We start from the raw sequence: 12,799 nt of genomic DNA on the forward strand, positions 1-12,799 counted from the left end.
GTGCTTTCACTCTAGTGGTAGCATGAGACGGAGTCTACAACCCACACAAGTGGCTCAGGTAGTGCAGCTCATCCAGGATGGCACATCAATGCGAGCTGTGGCAAGAAGGTTTGCTGTGTCTGTCAGCGTAGTGTCCAGAGCATGGAGGCGCTACCAGGAGACAGGCCAGTACATCAGGAGACGTGGAGGGCAACAACCCAGCATCAGGACCACCACCTCCGCCTTTGTGCAAGGAGGAGCAGGAGAAGCACTGCCAGAGCCCTGCAAAATGACCTCCAGCAGGCCACAAATGTGCATGTGTCTGCTCAAACGGTCAGAAACAGACTCCATGAGGGTGGGATGAGGGCCCGACGTCCACAGGTGGGGGTTGTGCTTACAGCCCAACACCGTGCAGGACGTTTGGCATTTGCCAGAGAACACCAAGATTGGAAAATTCGCCACTGGCGCCCTGTGATCTTCACAGATGAAGCTGGTTCACACTGAGCACATGTGACAGACATGACAGAGTCTGGAGACGCCGTGGAGAACGTTCTGCTGCCTGCAACATCCTCCAGCATGACCGGTTTGGCGGTGGGTCAGTCATGGTGTGGGGTGGCATTGCTCGCCAGAGGTAGCCTGACTGCCATTAGGTACCGAGATGAGATCCTCAGACCCCTTGTGAGACCATATGCTGGTGCGGTTGGCCCTGGGTTCCTCCTAATGAAAAACAATGCTAGACCTCATGTGGCTGTAGTGTGTCAGCAGTTCCTGCAAGAGGAAGGCATTGATGCTATGGACTGGCCCGCCCGTTCCCCAGACCTGAATCCAATTGAGCACATCTGGGACATTATGTCTCGCTCCATCCACCAACGCCACGTTGCACCACAGACTGTCCAGGAGTTGGCGGATGCTTTAGTCCAGGTCTGGGAGGAGATCCCTCAGGAGACCATCCGCCACCTCATCAGGAGCATGCCCAGGCGTTGTAGGGAGGTCATACAGGCACGTGAAGGCCACACACACTACTGAGCCTCATTTTGACTTGTTTTAAGGACATTACATCAAAGTTGGATCAGCCTGTAGTGTGGTTTTCCACTTTAATTTTGAGTGTCACTCCAAATCCAGACCTCCATGGGTTGATAAATTGGATTTCCATTGATTATTTTTGTGTGATTTTGTTGTCAGCACATTCAACTATGTAAAGAAAAAAGTATTTAATAAGATTATTTCATTCATTCAGATCTAGGATGTGTTATTTTAGTGTTCCCTTTATTTTTTTGAGCAGTATATATATATATAAGTGTAGTGGTCATACAATACATTTTGTAATGATTCCTATGTTGTTGATGTAAAGAATATTTGTTGGTCCGTGGTGTGTAATGAGGAGCAACCAGATGCTGCACTTGACACATTTACGAAATTGCTCATCTCAGTTACTAATAAGCATGCACCCATTAAGAACATGACTGTAAAAACTGTTAAATCCCTGTGGATTGATGAGAAATTGAAAAATTGTAGGGTTGAGAGGGATGAGGCAAAGGGAATGGCAAATAAATCTGGCTGCACAACCGACTGGCAAACACACTGTACATTGAGAAATCATGTGACTAAACCGAACAAAAAGAAGAAGAAACTACACTATCAAACAAAGATAAATGACAAAGAATGACAGTAAAATGCTTTGGAGCACCTTCAATGACATTTTGGGAAAAAAGGCAAACTCAGCTCCATCATTCATTGAATCAGATGGCTCATTCATTACGAACCCGGAGGATATTATCAAATACTTTAATGATTTTTTAATTGGTAAGATTAGAAAATGTAGGCATGACATGCCATCAACAAACACTGACACTACACATCCAAGTATATCTGACCAAATTCTGAAAGACAAGAATTGTAATTTTGAATTCCGTAAAGTGAGTGTGGAAGAGGTGAAAAATGTTTTGTCGTCTATCAACGATGACAAGCCACCGGGGTCTGACAACTTGGATGGAAAGTTACTGAGGATAATAGCGGATGATATTGCCACTCCTGTTTGCCAAATCTTAAATTTAAGCCTAATAGAAAGTGTGTGCTCTCAGGCCTGGAGGGAAGCAAAAGTCATTCCACTACCTAAGAATAGTAAAATCCCCTTTACTGGCTCAAATAGCTGACCAATCAGCCTGTTAATAACCCTTAGTAAACTTTTGGAAAAAAATTGTGTTTGACGAGATACTATTTTACTATTTTACAGTAAACAAATTAACAACAGACTTTCAGCATGCTTATAGGGAAGGACATTCAACAAGCACAGCACTTACACAAATCACTGATGATTGGCTTTGAGAAATTTATGATAGAAAGGGAGCTGTTTTGTTAGACTTCAGTGCGGCATTATCAATCATAGTCTGCTGTTGGAAAAACGTATGCGTTATGGCTTTACACCCCCTGCTACATTGTGGATAAAGAGTCACCTGTCTAACAGAACACAGAGGGTGTTCTTCAATGGAAGCCTCTCCAACATAATCCAGGTAGAATCAGGAATTCCCCAGAGCAGCTCTTGGCCCCTTACATTTTTCAATCTTTACTAACGACATGCCACTGGCTTTCAGTAAAGCCAGTGTGTCTATGTATGTGGATGACTCAACACTATACACGTCAGCTACTACAGCAAGTGAAATGACTGCAACACTTAACAAAGAGCTGCAGTTAGTTTCAGAATGGGTGGCAAGGAATAAGTTAGTCCTAAATATTTCAAAAACTAAAAGCATTGTATTTGGGACCTCAACTAAATCTTGTAATAAATAATGTGGAAATTGAGCAAGTTGAGGTGACTAAATTGCTTGGAGTAACCCTGCATTGTAAACTGTCATGGTCAAAACATGTTGATACAACAGTAGCTAAGATGGGGGAGAAGTCTGTCCATTATAAAGCGCTGCTCTACCTTCATAACAGCACCATCAACGAGGCAGGTCCTACAGGCCCTAGTTTTGTCACACCTGAACTACTGTTTAGTCGTGTGGTCAGGTGCCACAAAGTGGGACTGAGGAAAATTGGCTCAGAACAGGACAGCACGGCTGACCCTTGGATATACACAGAGAGCAGATATTAATAATATGCATGTCAATCTCTCCTGGCTCAAAGTAGAGGAGAGATTGACTTCATCCATACTTGTATTTGTGAGAGGTATTGACATGTTGAAAGCACTGAGCTGTCTGTTTAAATGACTAGCACACAGCTCAGACACCCATGCATAAGACATGGGTGTCTCTTCAAAGTCCCCAAGTCCAGAACAGACTATGGGAGGTACACAGTACTACATAGAGTCATGACTACACGGAACTCTATTCCACATCAAGTAACTGATGCAAGGGTAGAATCAGATTTAAAAAACATAAAAATACACATTATGGAAGCAGGCGGGAACTATGAAGCAACACAAACATAGGCACAGACAAATGCATACACACACATGATAACATACACACACGTACACATGGATTTTGTGTTGTAGACATGTGGTAGCAGCTAATGGGGATTCATAATAAATAAATAATAAAAAAAAATTTAAACGCTCTGACGTGAAGTTTCCCCTAGACATAAAAAAGGACGTCAATTTTGGTGGCGCATGCGGTGGTAAAACAGGATTCAGGATGTTGCCAATGCCATCTTACTGAAAACGAGGCATTATGGAGATAAGCAATGTGGTAAGCCAGTAAGCTGGTTGTGACGTAAAAGACAGGCGTATTTCAGTAATAATACCATTTATTTTATCTTCTCCAAAATAGTTCCCAGGAATAGCAGTTGCCAGAGTAGAATGAATGAATTTTTTTACATAGTCTCTCCTGATGACAAAACTATTAAAGCTTCTGTCATGTACTTTTTTCCCCATTCTAACCCATTTTGCTTCAGGAAATGAGAGCCTAAAAGAAAGACATTTGTGTGTGGGGGGGGGGGGGGATATATGGAGAGAGAAATACAGAGGGTCTGATTAACAAATAGGTATCTTTGTGGCACTTGGTAGGACAATGATGTGCTTTGACTAAGAGGAAAGGGTGTATTTTCGCAGTGTTAAGCCACAAATGTATGTTACTCACATACAAACACTCATGGGGTAGTGTAAATAGGGAACCAATGACTATTGAGTAAGTACACCGTTATATGAAACCTAGTTACGAAAGGGCAGCCCTGCATCATATCATAAGACATTCACACACACACACACATCCACCCTCCCACAAACACACGCACACCCCACTCGGGTCTCTGTAACTTGTGCTGCCATTGTTTCATTGATGGCTCGACTATACAATAAAAATACTTTTGGTTGACTATGCAATAAAAAAAACTATGTTGCCCATAAAAAAAATCTAGATTGTGATGGCTCCAGTAGAGAGCGGCTGCCACAGCTCTGTAATAACACAAACTAATGAGTGTGACTTAGAACCAGACAAGCTGAATGGAATAGTCATTCATTGGCTGGGAAGCCATGTTCAATGGTCTGGAATCCCTGTGTTTACCCTGCTATAAATAGCCTCTTGGTGGGGATGACATGGCATCCTGTGACAGCTTCTCTCTCTCTCCCTCTCCTCCCCCTCTGGTCTGGTTGCAGCAGTGGAGCTCCTGCTGCTGGAGTCCACAGCCTTATCGAAAGAGGGGATGGCAAGAGGGAGGGGGAGAGGGAGAAGAAAGGCGGCAATCAATAGTATGACTCATTGTTTCTGCGCTGGCTGCTTCCTAACAGTATTCATAATACAAACCTAATTATTCTGCCTTGATTATCACACACAGCAGAGCTCCCTGTTCATCCAGACTCCTCATACATAATGCCAGTCATTCTGTCTGAGAGAGGAAGGAATAAGGGCCATTTCATAGAGCAGGAAGTCATTTCTATGTATTGAAATAGGCCTGGGTTAATTGTAATTAGGTGTGTTAGGTGAAGCGGGGTGTAGAGGGGACTGGAGCGGCGAGGCGCCAGGTTCCCTTGAGCCCAAGATACAAATGAACACACACCCCTCTGGGCTGAAACAGGCAGTGTTCTCCTATGGGACGGCTGCTCCCCACTGTCTGTAGAGTAATTACCTTAAAGGGGAAATCTGCAGTTGCTACAGTCATTTTTCGATTGATAGATTCACAATGTGTACCCACTGATTCTTGAAGAATATAACTTACAAATGCTTATCATTTTGATATCATGGATGGTCAGCCCTTGTACCCATAGCTCTGTCTGTGATTTTGAGAGTGGTTAGATTTCTCCTGCCCCATCTTTACAGAAACATTGGTGGGGGGGGGGGGAAGCATTGACTATTGTTGACTCAACTGCGGAGTGCCCCATTAAACTCCCAGAGGAACCAGGCCCCTGATCAATGTTCCCTCAAATGTTTGGGGGCAGTGAGTAAATTTCAGGTCTGCTGAGCGCAAATTATGTGCAACTTCCATCCATGTTCACTGTGAACACTGAGGCTGTACCCACTTTAAGTTACAGTTTTAACAGTGGCCAAGTAGGCTACTGTGGCTATTTGATCATAATGTAGGCCTACCTGAGTGACCTACCATCAAAAACTATGGAGAAAATGCATCCCATAACATTTTAACATGGAAATAGCTGTTCTATCATGCAGCCTACAGTAGCAGCCAATGTCTGGTGTTCAATGTAGACCTACATTCCATGAGACTTTTGAAAATAAACATGCATTAACCTGTTTATCCACATTTCCTTCAGACAAGGTGACTGAAAATGTTGATGCTAGAAACCACTTTACAAATTAAAATGCATTATTCCCATACCATAATTACAGAGAATCAGACAAATTATACTACCCTCTCTGCCTATTGGCTACTTATTCAAGCCTGTTTCAAAATACAACACTGCCCCTTTAAGACAAAAAAATATATACTCTTTACCTGACTGGCTTTTCAAAGATGTCTGGAAATGTACAGTTTTGTGCTCTTGTAGGAAGCAGTCACTCCCCAATTGCTGACTATAAACGATCTATAACTGAGCTAATAACTCACTAACTAGAGGATATGAACAAAATGTGCACACGTGGCTACATGCAGCTCTTTCTTTAATCTCAAAACAATCACATCTACTCATGACCACTGCTGTAAGTCCAATTGAAAGTAAACAGCTTAGATCCATATATGGCAATGTTCTACTTGCATATAGGCCTACTGCAGCTCTGATTGGTTATGCCGCACCGGTCTGTGAAGAGTACGGGCTGAGTCTTGCTTGTCAATGCAACAGAATCCTACTCCGGTGCGTTCTGCCTACAACAAAATCTCTTACATAGTTCGTTTTGTTTCGGTATGTTTTATTGAAAGTGGCTAATATTGCGTTGATTCGAGGGAAACGTTAACAGGGAAAACTCTAGAAAGTTGAGTGAAGCTTGCGCAGCAGTCTCCGGGAGGGATCAGTTAATGAATTATACTCTTGAGCAAACCTTCCACAACTGCAGGTGGCAGTAAATCATCAACCTTGGCTTTATACCTGTTCAAACAACACACTCCAGGTGGCAGTATGCACCCTTTCAGTTTGTTTACCAACTCATAGAAGTAATTGGGCGCTGCCCAAGCAAACACCATAATGGGACAGATACAATGTTGCATCCTCTAACTATCTCTATGGTGTCCATTCAGTTCCTCATTGAAAGCAGTGACCACACCAAAAGAGAAATAATACATTGTCATGCCTTTTTTGGAGAAATGCACTGTTTATTCTACAGAGACTGAGGATAAAGCAATTAAGCTGCCCTGCTAAGAAAACTATTACTGCACAGGCATGCACATACAGTAAGCCTCTAACAGAATACCTTGTTATAGCTGACCGTGAGTGTTATCAAAGTTGCTTTAGTATGAAGATATGTAGAAACTGCTTCGCCAATGGAAATCTTAAGGTTAATTGCCTAACCTCTGTTCTCTGATATTATGAGTCAGATATATCATATGCGGGGAATTCGCTAAGGATCGCCTACTCTCGGAATTAGCCATCAAAAGCGTCTGTCGGAGACAGACAAGTAGAGTGGCAAATTAGGGGAGACCCTCACCTTCCTTAAAATGAGCCACTCTCCTGCCCTCTGGTTAATCTCAAGCATGGTTCACTTCCTCACGCTCTTGCGAGCAGGGGAACCAGATATATATTCCTCACGCTCTTGCGAGCAGGGGAACCAGATATATCACTCATAATATCAGAGAGCCAAGTTTATGCAAATTCTCTTTCAATTATTTGTTTTCAATATCTCAGATGTGGGGATACGGCCAACTCCCATAATTCAAAACATGCTCTTCAAAGCCAGGGTGGTCCCAACATCAGCAACCCTCTGAGTTCCCGAAACGAAGGGAGTACGCACTGAGAAGGAGACTGGGCGTAAGGGACGTGCCCCCCCCCTTTAGAGGTGACATAACAGTGAAGATAAACTATATCACTATCTGGGCCTTGGCAGCCCGAGAAAAACGGCTAAAGGACCTTAACAACGGATTAACCTTCTCTCTGTCCCCCCCAAAAAAGCATGCGAAGGCATTGGACCATTGAAAACAGAGTAGGAAGGAAGACAATCAGCTTACGCCTAGATCACAGCGACAGCGTCATTGCATTTTGGTACACCAGAAGTCCATTCACTTCAAATGGAGTGCTGCATTTGCCTTCCAGCACTGCGTTGCAGAGGCAGTTGCAGTGCGTTCTGTGTGGTGCATATGTTGGATTTATCGAAAGTATGCGTCAAACTGAATGCGTAGATGACTTCACAGAAATGGTAGCAGAAGGCGAATGTTGAACTTTTGTTGCGCCCATATCCAGATGACGCTGCGTGACATTTGCGCATTAATGCTGTCGGTGTGGATCAAGGTGTAAGTCATACCACTTCTCCAAGAAAAACGCAACAACTGTTAAACAGAGAGCGTGCATAAGTGGCTGGCACTCCTTTCCAAGAGTCGCAGGCCTGTCTCTTTCCTCTCATCGAGGTGGCTCAAAGGCCCTATTCCCTTGCTCCATGTAGACAGAAGAGGGAAGGATAGGCAACATAGGAGAGAAAGCATACATCATCACCACATTTTTCCTGGATGTGTCAGCTCTTCCACCCCAAACGGCGTGGTCAACGTTTTTGGGATGGGGTCTCCTAGGGCCCTCACAGGGTCGTCGATTCTACCAGGCTGCAGCAAGTCAGTCTGGATAGTTGCGGGAAGCGGGCTCTCTCAGGACACTGTCACTGACTTACCCAATGATAAAGACAGGGATATGGGCGATAATCTCCGCTAGTGCCAGTAAGATAGGCTATAGGACTAGCCTACTGTTGAGTTGAGAGTATTGATAACTAAAGACAGATTAGAGTTTTTTCTTTGTCTTTTCTCCTTTGTGTTGTTCCCGCGATTGTATTTTGGAATATTGCGATAGGCCCAGGACTATTTTAGATGTTTCACTGACATTCCGCACCTCAACAATCAGCTAGGCCAGGGACGGGCAAAAATCTGAACTCATTATCAGGGGCCGCAGTGCCTCCCGTTTTTAGTTCGCACATACAAACTGTATATGTCCGAACTCAGAATCAAATATGCTTCACAAAACTAACATGGTAGAACATTTATTTTGATTGCCGATTTTCTGCATTTATCAGAGTCCCATCACGTAAATTGATTTGATATGCGTCCATGTAAAAAATATTATTAGGGAAATTGTTCTTCTTGCAAAGCATGTAAACCCGACATGGGTGAAAACACCATCAAATTAAAGCTGACATTCTGCACTTTAGCCTCATAGTTATTGTATAATTTTACATCCAGTGTTGGAGTACAGAGCCAAAACAACAAAAAATGTGTCACTGTCCCAACACTTTTGGAATTCACTGTATTTCAAATACACGAGAGAGAAATACTGCCCATCTCTGTTGATATACACTGAGTGTACAAAACATTAGGAACACCTTCCTAATATTGAGTTACATCCCCCTTTGCCCTCAGAACAGCCTCAATTCATCAGGGCATGGACTCTAGGTGTCGAAAGCTTTCCACAGGGATGCTGGCCCTTTGAGACTCCAATGCTTCCCAAAGTTGTGTCAAGTTGGCTGGATGTCCATTGGATGGCGAAGGCTTAAAAATCCTTCGTTAACCTGTTTCCTCCCCTTCATCTACACTGATTGAAGTGGATTTAACAGATGACATTAATAAGGGATCATAGCTTTCACGTGGTCAGTCTTTGTCATGGAAAGAGCAGGTGCTCCTAATGTTTTGTACATTCAGTGTTCATATATTTGTTTCTTCATTATAGCTAACTCTAACCCTTTTCCTATCAGGCGGTGTGAAAGGAAGACACCGAAAACCGTTAAAGACTCCAGCCACCCAGCCATAGAATGTTCTCTGTTTCCGCACGGCAAGTGGTACCGGTGCATCGAGTCTGACACCAACAGGCTCCTGAACAGCTTCTATTCCCAAGACATAATACTGCTAAATAGCTAACAAAATGGCTACACGGACTATCGGAGTTGACCCTTGTATTTTATTTTTGCAGTCTCTATGCCCAATCACAGGACTCTACACACTCACGCACACCGACACTCCAATACACTTAATTACTCACACGCACACGTACACACATTTATACTGACGCTACACACATGCGCACACACTCGCATACACTACGTTACCAAAAGTATGTGGACACTTGCTCGTCAAACATCTCATTCCAAAATGATGGGCATTAATATGGGGTTGGTCCCCTCTTTGCTGCTAATAACAGCCTTCACTCTTCTGGGAAGGCTTTCCACTAGGTTTTGGAACATTGCTGCGGGGACTTGCTTCCATTCAGCCACAAGACCATTAGTGAGGTCGGCCACTGATGTTGGGCGATTAGGCCTGACTCGCAGTCAGTGTTCCAATTCATCCCAAAGGTGTTTGATGGGGTTGAGGTCAGGGCTCTGTTTAGGCCAGTCAAGTTCTTCCACACCGATCTCGACAAACCATTTCTGTATGTTCGCTTTGTGCACGGGGGTATTGTCATGTTGAAATAGGAAAGGGCCTTCCCCCCAAAAAGTTGGAAGTACAAAATCGTCTAGAATGTCATTGTACGCCATAGCGATAAGATTTCCCTTCACTGGAACTAAGGGGCCTGAACCATGAAAAACAGCCCCAGACTATTATTCCTCCTCCACCAACCTTTACAGTTGGCACTATGCATTGGGGGAAGTAGCGTTCTCCTGGCATCTGCCAAACCCAGATTCGTCCATCGGACTGCCAGATGGTGAAGTGTGATTCATCACTCCAGAGAACACGTTTCCACTGCTCCAGAGTCCAATGGCGGCAAGCTTTATACCAGTGCAGCCGACGCTTGGCATTGCGCATGGTGATCTTAGGCTTGTCTGCGGCTACTCGACCATGGAAACCCATTTCATGAAGCTCCTGACGAACAGTTATTATGCTGACGTTGCTTCCAGAGGCAGTTTAGAACTCGGTTGTGAGTGGACAGACGAACGCTACGCGCTTCAGCACTCGGCGGTCCCGTTCTGCGAGTTTGTGTGGCCTCCATTTCTAGACGTTTCCACTTCACAATAACAGTTGACCTGGGCAGCTCTAGCAGGGCAGAAATTTGACGAACTGACTTGTTGAAAAGGTGGCATCCTATGACGGTGCCACGTTGAAAGTCACTGAGCTCTTCAGTAAGGCCATTATACTGCCAATGCTTGTCTATGGAGATTGCATGGCTGTGTATCCCTTGCACATTGTAAAGATGGTATTGAAACTGACCCTGTATATAGTCTGCTTACTTACTTCTCATGTTCTTATTTCTTATTTTTATTTATTGTTTGTTATTGTTCTACCTTATGTTATTTTTAGTACTACATTGATATTGATTACTGCATTGTTAGGTTTAGAGCTTGCAAGAAACACATTTCACTGTAGGTCTACTTGTGCATGTGACATTAAAACTTAACTTTAACCTAATTCTCCTAACCTGCTGTGTAAATTCTCCTAAACCTGCTACGAAATGTCAATTCTGACAAAAGCTGGATCCCTGCTAGCCATGACCCTATAACTCTGATTAAGGGGAAAGATTGCTCAGAAAATCGTCGTACGCTTACTTCGATTATGACCTTACGCTCATTATGATAAACAGAGTGCAGTGCTTACATGACTAATGTCATAACCGGCCTACTGCCATAATCAGTTTAATATCGAATTATTATTTCAAAGTTTAAAATCATGCTCTCTGGTGTAGTAATTGAATGAATTCTGTAGACAGGAGCAATTATATAATTTGAGTATTCAATTCAATGTACTTTTAAGTAGCCTAATGGACGCGCCTCCTACACTTTTTGCTATTGTTTCAAGTCAAATGTCAGCACCCAGCCAGTGAAGGTAACAATGTAAACCGGTTTCCTAGCAACATCTGTCGCTACCTGGCCATTTTTCATCCTCACCATGCTATGCCTTACTGATCGAGCGGCTGTACTCAACCAAACACCAAATCAAGATTATAAGATCACTCACCTGCAATATGATAAAAATTCGTTACTGCAATTCTCCCAACGCGCTGTTGGATTTCCTGGAATTTGTCAAAATACACGCAACACGGTCTATTGGCTAAGAAATGGCTTTACTATAACCAATGACACCTACATCAAATGACAGGCTACCCCAGCAAATGTGCAAATAATTCTGCATCTATCCATGTCTTTTCCTCCAATAGCGGGCAGTGCTGTCAATTCATCGAGTGTCCTGTCGGTTCACTGTCTTGCCTGATCACGACTCGCACCGAAAAGAGGAACACAATTACCTATCTCCAAGACCTATCTGCATCATGTTCGGTTGACATAGCCTATTTGTCCGGCCATTCTAGTCTTAATGCCGCGATTAAAGACAGATTACCAAACTACATTCTTCAACGGACATCGCGATGCTTTCATGACATTCCACTTATTTGGATGTGCACCTGCTGTTTCCCCTTTGAGAATAAAGCTGACAGCGAATGGTCATTCTGTGTCTCTCTCTCTCTCTCTCTCTGCTTTTCAATGACAGCTAAAACATCGGACTCGAAAACATTCTCCTTCTGGAAATGTACGTAACAAACGACCAGCTGTGGTCGTAGGCTTACAGGTCATGTTCCTTGCCCATCCACATCATATGCCACTGACTTCATATCTGTCCTGTAGTAGGCTGGACAGAAAGCGCCCCACAGTGGCTATATACTGTAATCGCAGTGTGCAATTATGTGTATAATCAAAGATGATGGATATACTGACAAAATACATGTCTCTCCGCCCTAACAATGGGAGTCGTTGTCCACAAAGCGACACAGTGGGATGTCTAGCTCCCGCCTATCCTTTCTTTGGTGGATGCATCTCATTATTTAAAAATGAGATGGAAGGTTGTTGACGTCAAGCGCCTGTGTTCAATAGGGTGCGATGCTATGCTACTAGCCTCATGCTATGAATAGGCTATGCATAGCCATTTCGAGAAAACTCCGGTATAAAGTGTTTTTATCAAAGTTGCCGGGATGTCACTTTTCCTACTTATATCAGTACACTCTTAACTTAAGCATTACGAAACTTCTTAATAAGCCAATCATTTATTTATTTTTTTGACCAAATTAGACTCATTGACCTCCATACAAAAACTCCTTGCTTGGTGGACCCCAAAAAATAAACATCTACTGGAGGGAGACAGATTTTCCGCCGAGTTAGGCCTCTATCTTCCTCTTCCTATGTATTGGTAATTGAGAGGCTTTAAGGCCACCGGTAGGACATATTGGCACTCCACAGTAGGATCAGTCCGCCATAGGAATGAATGGAATTCTACAGTATTTCAATGAAATGTTTCAAGGACAAAATTGCAACAATTGTTGTTGTAGTGGGGA

At 43.4% G+C, this 12,799-nt stretch overlaps 1 protein-coding gene across 3 annotated transcripts in view; it reads right to left on the minus strand.

The window, feature by feature from the left end:
* Positions 1-12,062, minus strand: part of LOC115159246 (membrane-associated phosphatidylinositol transfer protein 2) — a 61,413-nt gene extending 49,351 nt beyond the window's left edge. Inside the window, exons 1-2 of one of the 3 annotated variants that reach the window (XM_029708770.1) lie at positions 11,434-12,062; positions 4,479-4,601 (exon numbers count right to left, since the gene is read on the minus strand). The gene's annotated coding sequence lies outside the window, so the exon portion shown is untranslated. Of the gene's footprint in view, positions 1-4,478; positions 4,602-4,718; positions 4,796-11,433 lie in introns of those variants that run through there. The other 2 variants (XM_029708771.1, XM_029708772.1) reach the window with 2 other exon arrangements.
* Between the last annotated feature and the right edge of the window lie 737 nt (positions 12,063-12,799).

The sequence above is a fragment of the Salmo trutta genome, chromosome 23, assembly GCF_901001165.1.
Source record: "Salmo trutta chromosome 23, fSalTru1.1, whole genome shotgun sequence".
In the NCBI taxonomy this organism is placed as follows: Eukaryota; Metazoa; Chordata; class Actinopteri; order Salmoniformes; family Salmonidae; genus Salmo; species Salmo trutta.